The sequence below is a fragment of the Eriocheir sinensis genome, unplaced genomic scaffold (assembly GCF_024679095.1).
Source record: "Eriocheir sinensis breed Jianghai 21 unplaced genomic scaffold, ASM2467909v1 Scaffold298, whole genome shotgun sequence".
Lineage (NCBI taxonomy): Eukaryota > Metazoa > Arthropoda > Malacostraca > Decapoda > Varunidae > Eriocheir > Eriocheir sinensis.
Window position 1 is genome coordinate 355989 of NW_026111607.1, and position 18829 is coordinate 374817.

Sequence of the window (18829 nt, forward strand, 5' to 3'; positions counted from 1 at the left end):
CCCCTTTCTATCTTTTTTCCTTCCTCTTCTTCTCTCTTCCTTCTCTCCTTCCCTTCCGTTTCTCATCTCCCTTCTCTCCTTCCCTTCCCCCTTTCTATCTTGTTGTTCCCTCCCTCTACTTCTCTATTTCCGTTTTTCATCCGTTTCCTCTTTGTACATATGCATTTCAACGCCTCCAAAAGCAATAGTCCAGAAATACAGTGAGAAGCTTTAAGATGCAAAGGCCAATTAGCTCCCGGGCTGTCCCAACACTTCCTTCGTGAAAACTTTGATTGCAGGAAGTGGAGACAGCTCGGCAGGCAGAGTGGTGGTGTCCCTGAAGGCTGGAGGCGAGAAGCATTGGCGAGAGAAGTTTGTCATTATGTTTATCTCCTCCTCCTGTTCTTGTTCCTTTCTCTATCAACTCTCATTTTCTCTTTTTCTGCGTCTCTGGTGACTGGGTGCAGCTGAACAGGCGGGTTACTGTTTCCGCACTTCACTCTCTGCCTTGCTCGTCTCTTACATAATAATAATAACCAATAATAATAATAATAATAACAATAATAATAACCATCGGGAGTGTTGGCAGTCTTTGTGTAGGGAGGCAGGCGAGAGGTATTGGCAAGGGAAGTTACTCGTATCATTTCTAGCTCCTGCTGCTGCTGCTGCTCTTCCTTTCTCTATCACACGTTATTTTCAGCTCCTGCCTCAGTTCCTGATTCCGCGCCTGCTCCTCCTCCTGCTTCTTTATCTATCAACGCCAAACACTACACAGGGAATGGTCGTTGTGTTTTGTGTATGTTTTGGCAGCTTACAAACCCGCTGAGTTGATTGGGACGAAATAATGATAGAATGAGTCGAGGACCTTACGAAGAGTGTCTGACGAACTAATTGAAGTTTGCAATGAGCGAGTTCGGAACCAAGTTAGCGCCAAGACTTGTTGAGAACGTAACTTGTGAAGGAGCGTCGCGTCGGCCAGTGAGGACTTGAGGAGGCTACTATTATACCGAATTTAACTTCACTAAACTGTTGATACAAATGTCACTCCTCTGGTTCATTGTATTTGTAAGGTTTTCTCAGAGACGAACAAATCACCATTCCCAGCAGAAACATATATCTGTCCAACCTACCCTATCTAACCTTTGCCTCCTCTTGTCTAACCTAATCTAACCTAACTTAACCTCTATCTGTCCAACCTGCCCTATCTAACCTTTGCCTCCTCGTGTCTAACCTAATCTAACCTTTCTTAACCTCTATCTGTCCAACCTGCCCTATCTAACCTTTGCCTCCTCTTGTCTAACCTAATCTAACCTAACTTAACCTCTATCTGTCCAACCTACCCTATCTTCTTTGCCTCCTCCTCTAACCTTCTAACCTTTCTTTCCCTCTCCTTCCCTTTCTTTCCCTCTCTCCTTCCCTTTCTTTCCCTCTCCTCTCCTTCCCTTTCTTTCCCTCTCCTCTCCTTAACTTTCTTTCCCCTCTCCTTCCCTTTCTTTCCTCCTTTCTCTCTTACCTCCCTTTCTTTTCCCTTTTCCTCTCTTCCTTCTTCCTTTCCCTCTCTTCTCCTTCTTGTCTTCCCTCTCCTTCCTTTCCTTTCCTCTCCTCTCCTTCCTTTCTTCCCTCTCCTCTCCTTCCCTTTCTTTCCCTCTCCTCTCCTTCCTTTCTTTCCCTCTCCTTCCCTTTCTTTCCTCTCCTCTCCTTCCTTTCTTTCCCTCTCCTCTCCTTCCTTTCTTTCCCTCTCCTTCCCTTTCTTTCCTCTCCTCTCCTTCCTTTCTTTCCCTCTCCTCTCCTTTCTTTCCCTCTCCTCTCCTTCCCTTTCTTTCCTCTCTCCTCTCCTTCCCTTTCTTTCCCTCTCCTCTCCTTCCCTTTCTTTCCCTCCTCTCCTTCCTTTCTTTCCCTCTCCTCTCCTTCCTCTCCTCTCCTTCCCTTTCTTTCCCTCTCCTCTCTCTCTTTCTTTCCCTCTCTCTCCTTCCTTTCTTTCCTCTCTCTTTCCTTTCTTTCCCTCTCCTCTCCTTCCCTTTCTTTCCCTCTCCTTCTTCTTTCTTTCCTTCCTCTTTCCCTTCTTCTTTCCCTTTCCTCTCCTCTTTCTCTCCTTCCCTTTCTTTCCCTCTCCTCTCCTTCCTTTCTTTCCCTCTCCTCTCCTTCCTTTCTTTCTCCTCCTTCCTTTCTTTCCCTCTCTCTCCTTCCCTTTCTTTCCCTCTCCTCTCCTTCCTTTCTTTCCCTCTCCTCTCCTTCCTTTCTTTCCCTCTCTCCTTCCTTTCTTCCTCTCTCCTCTCCTTCCCTTTCTCTTTCCTCTCCTCTCCTTCCCTTTCTTTCCCTCTCCTCTCCTTCCTTTCTTTCCCTCTCCTCTTCTTCCTTTCTTCCTCCCTCTCCTTCCCTTTCTTCCTCTCCTCTCCTTCCCTTTCTTTCCCTCTCCTAACCTTCCCTTTCGTTCCCTCTCCTTCCCTTTCTTTCCCTCTCCTCTCCTTCCCTTTCTTTCCCTCTCCTCTCCTTCCCTTTCTTTCCGTATCATCTCCTTCCCTGTCTTTTCCTCTCTCTCCTTCCTTTCTTTCCCTCTCCTCTCCTTCCCTTTCTTTCCTCTCCTCTCCTTCCTTTCTTTCCTCTCCTCTCCTTCCCTTTCTTTCCCTCTCCTCTCCTTCCCTTTCTTTCCCCTCTCCTTCCCTTTCTTTCCCTCTCCTCTCCTTGCCTCTCCTCTCCTTTCCCTTTCCTTCCCTCTCCTTCTCTTTCTTTCCCTCTCCTCTCCTTCCCTTTCTTTCCCTCTCCTCTCCTTCCCTTTCTTTCCTCTCTCCTTCCTTTCTTTCCCTCTCCTTTCCTTCCCTTTCGTCTTCCCTTTCCTTCCTTTCCCTCTCCTCTCCTTCCCTTTCTTTCCCTCTCCTTTCTTTCCCTCTCCTTCCCTTTCTTTCCCTCTCCTCTCCTTTCTTTCCTCCTCTCCTTCCCTTTCTTTCCCTCTCCTCTCCTTCCCTCTCCTCCTCCTCCCTTTCCTCCTCTTTCCCTCTTTCTCTCCTTTCTTCTCCTCTCCTTTCCTTTCTTTCCCTCTCCTCTCCTTCCCTTTCTTTCCCTTTCCTTCCCTCTCCTTTCCTCTCCTTTCTTCCTCTCCTCTCCTTTCCTTTCTTTCCCTCTCCTTCCCTTTCTTTCTCTCCTCTCCTTCCTTTCTTTCCCTCTCCACTCCTTCCCTTTATTTCCCCTCTCTTTCCTTTCTTTCCCTCTCCTCTCCTTCCTTTCTTTCCCTCTCCTCTCCTTCCTTTCTTTCCCTCTCCTCTCCTTCCCTTTCTTTCCCTCTCCTCCTTCCCTTTCTTTCCCTCTCCTCTCCTTCCCTTTCTTTCCTCTCCTTCCCTTTCTTTCCCTCTCCTCTCCTTCCCTTTCTTCCTTCTCCTCCTTCCTTCCTTTCTTCCCTTCCTTCTTTCCCTCTCTCTCCTTCCCTTCTTCTTTCCTCTCCTCTCCTTCCCTTCCCTCCCCTCTTCTTTCCTCTCCTCTCCTTCCCTTCTTTCCCTCTCCTCTCCTTCCCATTCTTCACTCTCCGCTCCTTCCTTTCTTTACCTCTCCTCTCCTTCCCTTTATTTCCCTCTCTTCTCCTTCCCATTCTTTCCCTCTCCTCTCCTTCCTTTCCCTCTCCTCTCCTTCCTCTTCCCTCTCCTCTCCTTCCCTTTCTTTCCCTCTCCTCTCCTTCTCTTTCTTTCCCTCTCCTTTCCTTCCCTTTCTTTCCCTCTCCTCTCCTTCCCTTTCTTTCCCTCTCCTCTCCTTCCCTTTCTTTCCTTCTCCTTCCCATTCTTTCCCTCTCCTCTCCTTCCCATTCTTTCCCTCTCCTCTCCTTCCCTTTCTTTCCCCACACTGTTCTCAAGCACTGACTCCACCCGACCTGGTTCCCGCTCAAGCATTCCCTCTTTAGGTCGACCATCTGTATTCCGCACCAGCTGTGAGTCAATCTTCAGGTGGGCTCGCCGTCTGCGTCCCCTGCGGCCCCTCCTCCTAGTCCCGAGGCTCCCGGCGCGGCTACTCTCTTGAAGCTGCAGCCGGTCTCTGTGTGTTCCCGACGGTGCCTCCCTGAATCTTGAGTCTCGTCTTGCCTCCTCCTCCTCCTGCTTTCTGTTTTCCGTTTTTCATGCCTTCTCTATTTCCATGTCTGTCTGTCTATCTATTTATCCATCTGTCTGTCTGTCTGTCTGTCTATTTGTCTGTTCGTCTGTCTGTATCTCTGAATTCTAAGTCGCCTTTCTCTTTCAGATTTCCATTGTAAATACTCTTTCCATCTTTCTATCTATCGGCCATCTGTCTGTCTATCTATTTATTTGTGTATGCAACTGAGATAAACACCGAGGCTACGCGCAGCTATGTCGTATGCCCCTAACTTTAATTACTTATCTATCCACCTATATCTATTTATTTATCTATCTATTGTACATCATAGCATTCAGTTTCACAATCTTCTATCCATTCTTTCATTTTTTCACCCCCCCCTTCTCTCTCTATCTCTATCTATCTAACTCTTTCTTCAGTCATTCAGTTTCACAATATTCTATCCATTCTTCTATTCCTCACCACCCCTTCTCTCTCTACCTCTGTCTATCTATCTAACTCTTTCTTCAGTCATTCAAATTCACAATCTTCAATCCATTCTTCCATTTTCTCAACACCCCCTTCTCTCTCTATCTATCTATCTAACTCTTTCTTCAGTCATTCATATTCACAGTCATCATCCGTCCATTCTTTCTCCGGCCAATTTTTCCTCCTCGTGTCTCGTCCCCGGCGCCGGCCACCCACCACTGTCAGGCGCCGTCATCAGAATGCCTCCCTCTCTCTTCAATCTTTTATTTTTTATCCATAATTTGTGGCGTCCTCCTCCTCTTCCTCTTCTTCCTCCTCCTCTTCCTCCTCTGCCTTTTCTGCTTCCTCTTCTTCTTCTTCCTCTTCCTTGTCCTCGTCCTCCTCCTTTTCCTTCTCTTTCTCCTCCTCTTCCTCTTCTTCTTCTTCTTCTTCTTCTTCCTCGTCTTCGTTCTCCTCCTCCTCCTCCTCCTCCTCCTCTTGTTGTTTGCTGTGGTTGCTTTTCTTGCTGGAGAAAGAAGACGAAAAGAAGAAAGGAGGAGGAGGAAGGAGACGAAGAAAGAGAGAGAGAGAGAGAGAGAGAGAGAGAGAGAGAGAGAATAAATAAAATGTCAGTTCAAAGAAGCTGTCGGTTGGGTGCGCTGTGAAAAGCGACGAGGAAGGTTTTGAAGGAAGTGACTGACAGGCGAGGGGCGGAAAACACGTCTTCAGGGAGGGGCGGCGAAGGTGGCGATGGGGCGTTAGGGAAGTGGTGAGCAAAGAACAGGAAGGATAATGAAGAAATGAGAATAAGAAACGGAATGCATTGAAAACTATACATGAAGGAGAGAAGGGAGAAGAAGAATTGTGGAAGACATGACTAGTGAAGAACAAAAAGAAAAAAGAAGAAAGGGGGATAAGAAACAGAATGCATTGAGAACTATACATGAAGGAGAAAAGGGAGAGGAAGAATTGTGGAAGACATGACTAAGGAAGAACAACAAGAAAAAAGAAGAAAGGGGGATAAGAAACAGAATGCATTGAGAACTATACATGAAGGAGAGCTGGAAGAGGAAGAATTGTGTAAGAAGATATGATAAGTGAAGAACAACAAGAAGGAAAAAGAAAGAGGAATATGAAACAGAATGCATCGGGAACTATACATGAAGGAGAGGAGGGAGAGGATGAGTTGTATAAGAAGACATGATGAATGAAGAACAAAAAGGAAAAAGAAGAAAGGGGAATAAGAAACAGAATGCCTTGAAAACTGTATATTAAGGATTGGTGGAAGAGGAAGAAGTGTACAAGAAGACATGATGGGTGGGGAACATGACTCGTATTCTCAGGCGCTTCGGGCTCCTGTTGCGTTAAATTCTGAAAGCGACATAAAAGACACGGCGGGTTCTCAAGAGTGTTTTACTTGTTCATGGCGCAGAGGTCTTGCAAAACTACTGCCAGAGAAATTAAACCCTTTATGGAAATCCCTACAACTCCTACAAGAGCCTCTTTAGATAGATATGTTAAGGCGTTGAAACGTTTGACAATATGGGCCCTGCAGGGATTACTGGAAACTATAACAACTTGAACATTGCAGGATTCAGGTGTGCAGTGTTGCTCAAGTGGTTTCTTTTCCCATTCTTTTCGTCCAGTATCCTTCAGCAGAATCTCCAGTACTCCGTCAAATACCTTCATAGAACCCAAAAGAGTGATAGACTGGGAAATAACTGATATATAAAGACCAACTAGGAGTTGTTCAGTAGACGTCCTTCCCATAACCGCTTGCAGTTCGTTATCTCCTCCTCCTCCTCCTCCTCCTCCTGTTGCTGCTTTCCTCCTACTTATCCTTCTTTTCTCCTCTCCTTTCTTCTCTTCACTCCTTTCCTTCCTCTCCTTCAGTAGACGGCGTGATGAAATTAAGAATTTTACCGAGAATATAGCTTGATACTGGTAATTAGAAATACTGGACAGAGACGATTGGAAACACTGGGTAGAAGTTTATTGCCTGTTGGGGTTAGGGTGATGTTGATGGTGATGAGTATGATAAATACATTCAGAAGGGTTGGCGGCCATAGTACAACAGTGTCCAGGGAGTCAAGGTTGCCATACTAGAAATCCGTCCAGTATTGCCCATGATAGATACGTAGTTCTCCCGTAACAAGACACCTCACCAAATGATTGTCACTCTCTGGGTCGCTGTTCTCAGACGCTTCCGCCTCTCACATCAACTATTTCCAAAGGTCAAAAAGGAGATCAATCGGATTCTCATGAGAACTCCTTCACAATCATAGTACAGAAGAAGGGTCACACTACCACCAAGGTCATTAAACAACCCTTGGAAATACCCACAACTCTTCAAAAAGCGTGCCAAATATGTGTGCTGGGGGAAAGGTTTGAGAACATGGCCCCTGTTTTGGAATTCTACGCTTCACTATTTGCAGGAGCAGCGTCGGCGAGCTTTTTTGTTGCCTCGTTTATGTCCTTTGCCCTTGAGCTGTCTCCTTTTCAACCCTTCCGCTGCGATTGGCACGGATTTCGCCTTCACTGGCAGCCTGGTAACATATACTCCCAGGTCTTTCTCTGCCTCTGTGGTGGATAGTGGAGCATTTCCCATGTGGTATTGGTGTGCTGGATATCCCTTCACTGGTAGCCTGGTAACACACTCCCAGGTCTTTCTCTGCCTCTGTGGTGGATAGTGGAGCATTTCCCATGTGGTATTGGTGTGCTGGATATCCCTTCACTGGTAGCCTGGTAATACACTCCCAGGTCTTTCTCTGCCTCTGTGGTGGATAGTGGAGTGTTTCCCATGTGGTATTGGTGTGCTGGATATCCCTTCACTGGTAGCCTGGTAATACACTCCCAGGTCTTTCTCTGCCTCTGTGGTGGATAGTGGAGTGTTTCCCATGTGGTATTGGTATACTGAATTTCCTCTCCCAAGGTGCATGACTTCACATTTTTCTTCATTGAATTTTAACAGCCACTTTTTGTTCCATTCCTGTAGCTTGGTGAGTCTTGTGGTAGGAAATCCGCAGTCAAAGGGTAAAAAATAAAATACCGTCGTGCAGAAGTGGGCAGAACGCGTATTCATATTATCACTTGAAATTAAACGAGCCTTTGTCTTTCTGAACTAATGTGCGCGTAAATATAATACATATTTGTCACGCTTGATGCTTTGTTTTAGTGCCTGCAGGAATACTGGGTCCGGCTAAACCTTCATCTTCACTTAACACGGTGATATATTTACTGGAGATTGTGTTGTAAGTCTTTTTGTCAGTTTGCTGCATGTGAGTTTTCAAGAAGTGTCAGGCAATGGTTTTTTTTACCGTTCTCTCTCTCTCTCTCTCTCTCTCTCTCTCTCTCTCTCTCTCTCTCTCTCTCTCTCTCTCCCCCACCCCTTGCTGCCCTTTCATGGATGTCAATAATAATAATAATAGTAATAATATCAATAATAATGCATCACCTTTTAACCTTTTATCATTCGACAATTTTGCGCACATAAACAAATTAGTTCGCCCGTTATCAGCTTCCAAGGAGCGGCAAGAATTATAATTGTTTGACCCAATAATTTTATACTCAATTTTTTTTCCTAGCAGCGCAGGAAAAAAAAAAGTATATTTACGATGACGTTTTTTTGTTATATTTTAAATGTTTACGGCAGAAGAAAGAAAAAAGGTCACTGTAAATGATTAACCCGTACATAATAATAAGCTCGCAGCATTACTTTGATGTAGTCTTTTCATCATTTTTGTATATATATTTTTGGATTTGGTAAAGGTAAGGTTTGATATATTAGGTTGGGGTTTCGTAATACATATAAAAATGTCTGTCAGAAGTAAATATAAATGAATAGTGTGAGGAGGAGGAGGAGGGGATAGTAGGAAATTAGAGGGATAGAGGATAGTAGGAATAGGAGGGATAAGAAGGATAGGGGGATAGGGGGGATAGAGGATAGAGGGATAGGAGGGATAGGAGGGATAGGAGGATAAGGGGATGGGGATAAGAGGGGAGGGAGGGATAGGAGGGGATAGGAAGGATAGAAGAGGATAGGAGAGAGAGAGAGAGAGAGAGAGAGAGAGAGAGAGAGAGAGAGAGAGGAGAGAGAGAAGAGAGAGAGAGAGGAGAGAGAGGAGAGAAGAAGGAGAGAAGAGAAGAAGAAGAAGGAGGAGGGAGACAAAAAAAAGAGAATAGGGATGTTAACTCAGACAATAATAATACCAGAATAATAGAAAAAAACACACAAACACAGTAAACAAAATAGATATACTTTTAACAATGATCTAATTTCTGAACCATACCTACGTCCTCCCTATCCCTCTCCTTCCCTCACCCCCCTCACCCCCAACACATGAGAGATTCTTCACCAGCCAGCTTAATCAACAGCTCGTATGGAGGAGGGCGCGGGGAGGGGCGGGCGAGGGCTTCTCCACGTCAGGCAAAGTTACCGTTTTGACGCTCAGGAGAGGAGGGCAAGTTTGGGGCAGTCACTGTAAGGTTCATTAACAGAGGTGATGGAGTACTGCTGGCTATGGGCTGAAGGGAGGACGATTACATGGGTTTACATAGATATTTTGCCCTCATAAACCCCAGACGTGACACTCAATAGAAGGAGGGAAGGCAAGTTTTGGGCAGTCACTCTAAGTTTCGTTAACAGAGGTGATGGAAGATGAAGGCAGGAAAATTACATAGGTTTACATAGATACTCAGACCTCACAAAGCCTATGGTTCAGACGTGACACTCAATAGAAGGAAATAAGGCAAGTTTGAGGCAGTTACTGTAAGGTTCATTAACTGAGCTGATGGAGTGCTGCTGGCTACGGAGTGAAGGAAGGAAGATTACATAGGTTTACATAGATACTCAGACCTCATAAACCCTATGGTCCATACGTTATACACAAGAGAGGAAGGCAAGTTTTGGGCAGTCACTCTAAGCCTCATTAACTGATGGAGTGCTGCTGGCTACGGGCTGAAGGAGGGAGAAGGAATATAATTACACAGATTTACATAGACATTTAGGCCTCACTAACAAAAACATTCTCGGGGGTGATTTCAATTCATATTTATTTGTTTGTGTTCCTCCTGATTTGCGAGCATTATTTTCATTATTGTTTTGTTTCTTTTTTTTTTGTCCTTGAGCTGTTGACTGTAAAAAATCTGATTATTTTACTAAGTTTATGACCTGTGACGGAGATGAGCACTGAGGCCACGCGGATCTTTAGTGTACGCCCATAACTTTACCTTTTCATGACCTGTTTTCGTATTCAGTGTTGCGATTTATATGTGTTTCCTGAATTTGACAGTTCCCAGGTTAATTTTTACCTTTCTGGAACAAGTCTTGGGTCAGAACAGTTTATGACCTCTGATTTGTGTTTTACTTATATTTATGGTTATGATGTATGTGCATTTCCTGGATTCGACATTCGCGATATATATTTTTTTTACCCCTCTGGATATTTATTACCACCGGAATATAACTAAAGGTCGTATTATAAGACATTGCGTCGTCCAAAAACATATATTAGACGAGGCTTTCGTGGGAGTTGTGGGCATTTCCAGGAGTAGTTTTATGACCCTTCCTCTGTACCATGAACCTGAAGAACCAATCATTAGAACTTGCCTGACCCTCTCTTTGACCTTTAGAAATAGCTGATGTGAGAAGCGAGACTGTCTTACAATACCGACCTAAATGACGCGGAATATTATGGTGTTTCGGCCCCGTGTTCAGTAATGTATCTTGGGTTAGTGCAGAATATTACAGTGTTTCGGCCCCGTATTCAGTAATGTATCTTGGGTTAGTACAGAATATTACAGTGTTTTGGCATATTGTTCAGTAATGTATCTCAGGTTTTTCAGGTTGGCAAGGTATATTATATTGTTTTAGCCCCTTGTTCAGAAATGTATCTTGGGTTAGTACAGAATATTACAGTGTTTTGGCATATTGTTCAGTAATGTATCTCGGGTTTTTCAGGTTGGCAAGGTATATTATATTGTTTTAACCCCTTGTTCAGAAATGTATCTTGTGTTGGTACAGAATATTAGTGTTTTGGCATATTGTTCAGTAATGTATCTTAGGTTTCTCAGGTTGGCAAGGTATATTATATTGTTTTAACCCCTTGTTCAGAAATGTATCTTGGGTTAGTACAGAATATTACAGTGTTTTGGCATATTGTTCAGTAATGTATCTCAGGTTTCTCAGGTTGGCAAGGTATATTATATTGTTTTAGCCCCTTGTTCAGTAGTATATCTCAGGTTAGCACTGACTATTAATGTTGTTCAGCGGTGTATCTTGTATCAGAATCATAACCTTCCAAAAAATATTCTCTGAGGTGACTTGGACTAACAATTTTTTTTTGTGTGTGTGTGTGTGTGTATTCCTCAAATCTCATATTGCACCAAGTTCATGATATGTAACGGAGGTGAGCACAGAGGCAAGGAATATTAGTGTTTTGGCTCCTATTCAGCAGTTGATCTTGGGTCGTCACGGGGTGCTTATGTGTTCTGCTGTGTACCTTGGATTGGCACTAAATGTTATGGCGTTCTGGTCCCCTATTCAGCAGTATTATTATCAATGATGATGTATAGGTGTTTTGGTTCCCTGTCCACTAGTATCTCAGGTGGTCACGGAAAAATACAGTGTTCTGGTTCCATTTTCAGCAGTATAATTATCTTTAATGGTCAGGTATAATATGGTGTTTTGTCCCCCTGTTCATTAGTATCCTAGGTTGACACGGAATAATATAGTGTTCTGGTACCATTGTCAGCAGTATAATTATCAATGGTTAGGCATAATATGGTGTTTGACCTCCTGTTCATTAGTATCTCTTAGGTTGGCACGAAAAAATAGTGTTCTGGTCCCATTTTCAACAGTATAATTATCTTCAATGGTTAGGCATAATATGGTGTTTGGGCCCCTGCTCATTAGTATCTTAGGTTGGCACGGAAAAGTAGTGTTCTGGTCCCATTTTCAGCAGTCTAGCTCACGTTGGTATGATGTATATTGGTGTTTCAGTCCCGTGTTCAAGGGTGAGTCAGACACGCTCATCCCAATCAGTTCCCTCCCCCAGAAATGAAATATATTGACACGCTCAGCTGCTTTGACTCAAGTGGCGCCTAATGAGGAATATCCAGAGTGACGTCAGCCTTCAGAATAATTGCTACAAGGCCAAACACACGCACACACACACACCAGGGTTGGCCGATTTAAATCATGATGATTTAAATCAAGATTTAAATCAAATGATTTTTTTTTTTAAATCATTGATTTAAATCAAAATTTACTTCTGCCCAAACCAACATGGAATGTAAAGGAAAAATATAAAAACAAACACATACTTACACCTGCTTTATATATTCCTGAGGAATAGAACACTAAAAGCTTCCTTTACAATACAACAAAAAAATCCAAATTCCATTAAAAAATGAAATCAAAGGGTTTTACTTGTAATGAACTGTACTTATTTCTGAGGAGTAGAATATTGAAGCAACTCCTTTTACAATACAGTATAACAAAAAAATACACTTGCTATTAAAAAAAGGAAATCAAAGAGTTTTACTTATAATGAACTGAAGTCCTGAAGTCATCAATTTAAAAAAGAAAATTATTATGGCTTGTATTTAAATCAAAAGCACATTGAATTTATACTGTAAAAGCAGTCTTTGAAAAATAGTGATACACTTCTTTGAAAGTAGTTCATAAAAATTCTTTGAAATTGAAATTCAAAATCTTTAAAAAATAAGGTTTTTAATTCTTGTGACAATAAATTTGGTTCTTTTCAGTCTTGCTACTATTTATTGTAACTCACAGTTTACACTGTTCGCATATAGCTCTCCTTGCTTTCCCAGACTTTGAAGGAATTCTGCTAAAATGTTCCCACACTGGATCACTCTTCCTACGAGATACATTAATCCTAGTGGTCAGTGACATCTCTACGGTCTTGCTGTTAGCTCAGGAATGAGTGGCTGGCCTGTAACACCTAAACAGTCAAACTACCACACAGTGGCACAAGTCCGGCTATGTCCTAACATGATGTAAGAGGAACAGGACAGAGCCTGAGAGAGATGATGCAATCCTGGTCAGTGGCTACTAGGCTGCTTGACAGGTTCAAACACGTTGTAACCAAGTGAGAGATGATGCAATATTTTTTTTTTTTTTTTTTACAGCAAAGGAGACAGCTCAAGGGCACAAAAAAGTAAACATTAATAAAAAAAAAAAGCCCGCTACTCTGCTCCGAAACGAATCCAAAGAGGTGGCCGAAAGATAAGTCAGTTTTGGGAGGAGAGGTGTCCTGATACCCTCCTCTTGAAAGAGTTCAAGTCGTAGGCAGGAGGAAATACAGATGAAGGAAGATTGTTCCAGAGTTTACCAGCGTGAGGGATGAAAGAGTGAAGATGCTGGTTAACTCTTGCATAAGGGGTTTGGACAGTATAGGGATGAGCATGAGTAGAAAGTCGAGTGCAGCGGGGCCGCGGGAGGGGGGGAGGCATGCAGTTAGCAAGTTCAGAAGAGCAGTCAGCGTGGAAATATCGATAGAAGATAGAAAGAGAGGCAACATTGCGGCGGAATTTAAGAGGTAGAAGACTATCAGTATGAGGAGGAGAGCTGATAAGACGAAGAGCCTTAGCCTTCACTCTGTCCAGAAGAGCTGTGTGGTGGAGCCCCCCCACACGAGATGCATACTCCATACGAGGGCGGACAAGGCCCCTGTATATGGACAGCAACTGTGCAGGGGAGAAGAACTGGCGGAGACGGTACAGAACGCCCAGCCTCAAGGAAGCTGATTTAGTAAGAGATGAGATATGAAGTTTCAGGTTGAGATTTTGAGTTCAGGATAGACCGAGGATGTTTAGTGTTGAGGAAGGTGATAGCTGGGTGTTGTCAAAGAATAGGGGATAGTTGTTTGGAAGATTGTGTCGAGTGGATAGGTGGAGAAACTGTGTTTTTGAGGCGTTGAAGGACACCAGGTTCTTCTTGCCCCAATCGGAAATAATAGTAAGGTCTGAGGCTAAGCGTTCTGCAGCCTCCAGCCTTGAGTCGTTAAGTTCCTGAAGGGTGGGTCTAAAAGAAGTTGAATAATGCAGAGTGGAATCATCGGCGTAGGAATGGATAGGACAGTTCGTTTTGGAAAGAAGATCATCAATGAACAACAGAAAAAGAGTGGGAGATAGGACAGAACCCTGTGGGACACCACTGTTAATAGATTTAGGGGAAGAACAGTGACCGTCTACCACGGCAGAAATAGAACGGTCAGAAAGGAAACTGGAGATAAAGGTACAGAGAGAAGGATAGAAACCGTAGGAGGGTAGTTTAGAAAGCAAAGATTTGTGCCAGACCCTATCAAAAGCTTTTGATATGTCCAGCGCAATAGCAAAAGTTTCACCGAAACGGGTAAGAGAGGATGACCAAGAGTCAGTTAAGAAGGCTAGGAGATCACCAGTAGAACGCCCCTTGCAGAACCCATACTGGCGATCAGATAGAAGGTCAGAAGTGGAAAGGTGCTTTTGAATCTTCCGGTTAAGGATTGATTCAAAAGCTTTAGATAGACAAGAAAGTAAAGCAATAGGACGGTAGTTTGAGGGATTGGAGCGGTCACCTTTCTTAGGTACAGGCTGTATGAAGGCATACTTCCAGCAAGAAGGAAAGGTAGATGTTGACAGGCAGAGGCGAAATAGTTTGACCAGGCAGGGTGACAGCACGGAGGCACAGTTTTTAAGGACAATAGGAGGCACTCCATCAGGTCCATAAGCCTTCTGAAGATTGAGGCCAGAGAGGGCATAGAAAACATCATTTTGAAGAATCTTTATAACAGGCATAAAGGAGTCAGAGGGGGATGAGTAGGAGGAATATGCCCAGAATCGTCCAGAGTGGAGTTTTTAGAAAAAGTTTGAGAGAAGAGTTCAGCCTTAGAGATAGATGAGACGGCAGTGTTGCCGTCAGGACTGAGAGTGGAGGGAAAGATGAAGAAGTGAAGTTGGAGGAGATGTTTTTGGCTAGATGCCAGAAGTCACGGGAAGAGTTAGAGAAAGCAAGGTTTTGACATTTTCTATTAATGAAAGAATTTCTGGTTAGTCGGAGAATAGATTTGGCACGATTTCGGGCAGAAATGTAAAGTTCATAATTAGCATTAGTTTGAAGGCTCTGGTACCTTTTGTGAGCTACCTCTCTATCATTGACAGCACGAGAACAAGCATGATTAAACCAAGGCTTTTTAGCGTGAGGAATAGAGAAAGAACGAGGAATGTATGCCTCCATTCCAGAGACAATCACCTCTGTGATGCGCTGAGCACACACAGAGGGGTCTCTATCCTGGAAGCAATAATCATTCCACGGGAAATCGGAAAAGTACATCCTCAGGTCGTCCCACCGAGCTGAAGCAAAATGCCAGAAGCATCGCCTCTTCGGTGGGTCCAGAGGGTGTACAGGAGCGATAGGACAGGATGCAGAAATAAGATTGTGATCGGAGCCCAACGGAGAGAACAGTTTGACAGAATAAGCAGAAGGGTTTGAGGTAAGGAAGAGGTCTAGAATGTTGGGCCGATCTCCAAGACGGTCGGGAATACGTGTAGGGTGCTGGACCAACTGCTCTAGGTCGTTGAGGATAGCAAAGTTGTAGGCTTGTTCACCAGGATGGTCAGTGAAAGAGGATGAAAGCCAAAGCTGGTGGTGAACATTGAAATCTCCTAGGATGGAGATTTCAGCGAAGGGAGAGTGGGTCAAGATGTGCTCCACTTTAGAATTCAAATAGTCAAAGAATTTTACATAGTTGGTAGAGTTAGGTGAGAGATAAACAGCACAGATGTATTTAGTAATAGAATGACAGTGAAGTCTTAACCAGATGGTGGAAAATTCAGAAGAGTCAAGGTCGTTGGCACGAGAGCACGTGATGTCGTTGCGCACGTAGGCGCAACATCCAGCTTTGGATTGAAATTTAGGATAGAGATAGTAGGATGGAACAGAGTAGAGATTGCTGTCAGTAGCCTCAGAAACCTGTGTTTCGGTAAGGAAGAGAAGGTGAGGTTTAGAGGAGGAGAGATGATGTTCCACAGAATGAAAATTAGAGCGAAGACCGCGAATGTTGCAGAAATTGAGAAGAAAGAGGTTCGAGGAGTTATCAAGACACCTCTCGGGTCGGCAGCCAGAAGGGGAGTCCTCCCTGGGGGAATTTGTGGTCCCCCCCCCAGACGGGGACTCCGAGGCTTGGTGTATGTGCGCCATTTTGAAATTTAAATTTTGGGAAAAGGTGTATATGTTGTGTGAATGCAGTGTGGTGTGGATAGAGAGAGGATCTGTCTTTAGAGAGCATGCTGAACTACTCTCCGGTGTTGGTGAGACAATAGGGAAACGGTTAGTGAGGACATGGGAAGGGTCTTTGGAGGGCTTCAGCTCCCTTCTCACCTCCCATATATACCTCACCTGGAGTGGCTTGCGCCCGCTCGGTAGGTGTCTTCCTACCTACTCCAGCCACGACATGGCCTCCCCTGTGACTGACGTGGCCTCCACAGTGGCCGACATGGCCCGGGAGTGCCACGACATGGCCTCCCCTGTGGCTGACGTGGCCTCCACAGTGGCCGACATGGCCCGGGAGTGCCACGACATGGCCTCCCCTGTGACCGACGTAGCCTCTACAGTGGCCGACATGGCCCGGGAGTGCCACGACATGGCCCTTCCTGTGGCCGACATGGCCCTGGGGTGCCAACCCCCGCCAGTCAGCAGCACGGGAGACGCTGCCTGTGGCCCTGCTGCCCAGGCCACTGGGCGAGGCCAGGAGGAGGCCACGCCTGGCCCATTGGTAACGGACGGGCTGTCGCAGGTCACAGGACCATCGTTGGTCCAGGCCGCTCAGTTCCAGGAGCTCCCAGGGCTTGGCACCCCTCCTCACGAGGCAGGAGGCCTTGGTCCATCTTCCCAGGACCAGGGAAGGGAGACTCCTGCCTCAGAGGAGTCCTGCAAGCCCCCGCCCGTGCAGGAGGCGCACGAGTCTTCCTCAGTGGTGCGCCGCTGCCTGTACGTGCCCCCGAGGTTCCGGCTGCGCCTTGAGGGACCTAACGGGAGCTCCCTGGAGCACCTGGGGCGCCAGTACGGTGTCCTTGTCTTCACGAACCCCGTCAAAAAGAAAATGCAGATCAGGGGCGCCCTCCCTGCCTTGACTGTTACGAGGTCGTGAGGGCGCTGCTGGCGGAGTGGCAGGCACAGGACACCGCCTAGTGGTGAGGCGGAGGTGACCTATGACTGTCGCCGCGCAGGTCACAGCCGGTGCCAAACAGCGCCGGGATTGAAGCGTGTGTGCGTGTTAGCGCAACACGCGAAGGAGTGACTGATTTAGGAACATACCGAGGAAAACAGCGAGGGAGGACAATAGCAGTGTGCGACGGTTTGCTTTACGGACACTGGAATCGATATTTGGAAAAGAAAGAAAGGATTTAAGTTTAAGGAACAAGAAAAGGATTTTAGTTTAAGGAACGAGAAAAGGATTCAAGTTTTAGGAACAAAGAAAGGAATTAAGGTTTAGGAACAAAAAGGAATAAAAAATAGAAAAAACGAAAAGGAACAAAAAATACAAAAACGAAAAGGAACAAAAAAATACAAAAACGAAAAAGGAACAAAAAAATACAAAAATGAAAAAGGAACAAAAAAATACAAAAAGGAAAAAGGAACAAAAAAATACAAACAAAAAAGGAACAAAAAAAATCAGAGGAATTAAGGTTTAGGTAGAAAAGGAATCAAATTTAGAGACAAAAAAGGATTTAAGTTAAAGGAACACAAAAAGGAATCAAATTTAGAGACAAAAAAGGATTTAAGTTAAAGGAACACAAAAAGGAATCAAATTCTAGGGACAAAAAAAAGAAGGATTTAAGTTAAAGGAACACAAAAAGGAATCAAATTTTAGGGCCAAAAAAAGATTTAAGTTAAAGAAACACAAAAAGGAACCAAATTTTAGGAACGAATAAAAGATTTAAGTTAAAGGAACACAAAAAGGAACCAAATTTTAGGAACGAATAAAAGATTTAAGTTAAAGGAACACAAAAAGGAACCAAATTTTAGAAACGAATAAAAGATTTAAGTTAAAGGAACACAAAAAGGAACCAAATTTTAGGAACGAAGAAGGATTTAAGTTAAAGGAACACAAAAAGAAATCAAATTTTAGGAACAAATGAAGAATTTAAGTTAAAGGAACACAAAAAGGAATTAAATTTTAGGGACAAATGAAGAATTTAAGTTAAAGGAACACAAAAGGAATCAAATTTTAGGAACAAATGAAGAATTTAAGTTTAAGGAACACAAAAGGAATCAAATTTTAGGAACAAATGAAGGATTTAAGTTTAAGGAACACAAAAAGGAATCAAATTTTAGGGACAAATGAATTTTTAAATTTAAGGAACACAAAAAGGAATCAAATTTTAGGGACAAATTAATTTTTAAATTTAAGGAACACAAAAAGGAATCAAATTTTAGGGACAAATAAATTTTTAAGTTTAAGGAACACAAAAAGGAATCAAATTTTAGGGACAAATAAATTTTTATATTTAAGGAACACAAAAAGGAATCAAATTTTAGGGACAAATATTTTTTTAAGTTTAAGTAACACAAAAAGGAATCAAATTTTAGGAACAAAGAAGGAATTTAAGTTTTAGGAACAAAAAAAGGTATTATTCTAGATTAGGGCCCAACTCACAGCCACGAACGCCTTGGTGCTCCATGAAGGGTTCAGTGTCCATACAACACATTGCCGTATTGCTTTGCCGCCGTAAATCATTTGTTCTTGTGATATGTTTTTTTTTCGTAAATATTTACGTCAGTCGCTACCGCCATGGTAGTGTGAGAGGGAAGGAGGGAAACTGTTGTACTTCTCTAATTTACCGGCGCATCATACATGTGGGGGGGTCCAGGGGGGAGCAGCCCCCCTTGGTTAGAAGGGGGTCGAGGGGGGCGAAGCCCCCCCGCTAGAGGTTAGGTTATGTAAAGTTCGGTTTGAGTAGTTTAAATATGCTCCCCCACCCAAATACTCCGATTTCCCACGAGTCCCCAAGATCGTTAGGGGAAATGGATTAGGCCTTTTTCTTTGCTTTTAAGTACTTGCGCCTTCATATTATGATTTAGGGACATGTGTTTCGTCCCTTAACTATAATATGGAGGCATAATATCGTATCGCCAGCAAGGATCCTGGCGCCAAGACAAAAACATGGCGGCGGCGGCGGCCGATGCTGCGAGAAATACCTCCTCGCTGAAATAAGTCGCTCTGCTGTCCACCACGTATGAGCGCTGGGGGAATACACAGCAGGGAAACATTAATTTGCCTGATTGTGTTTTGTTTGTCCACTTGTAATCTTTGTGAGCGGTGCG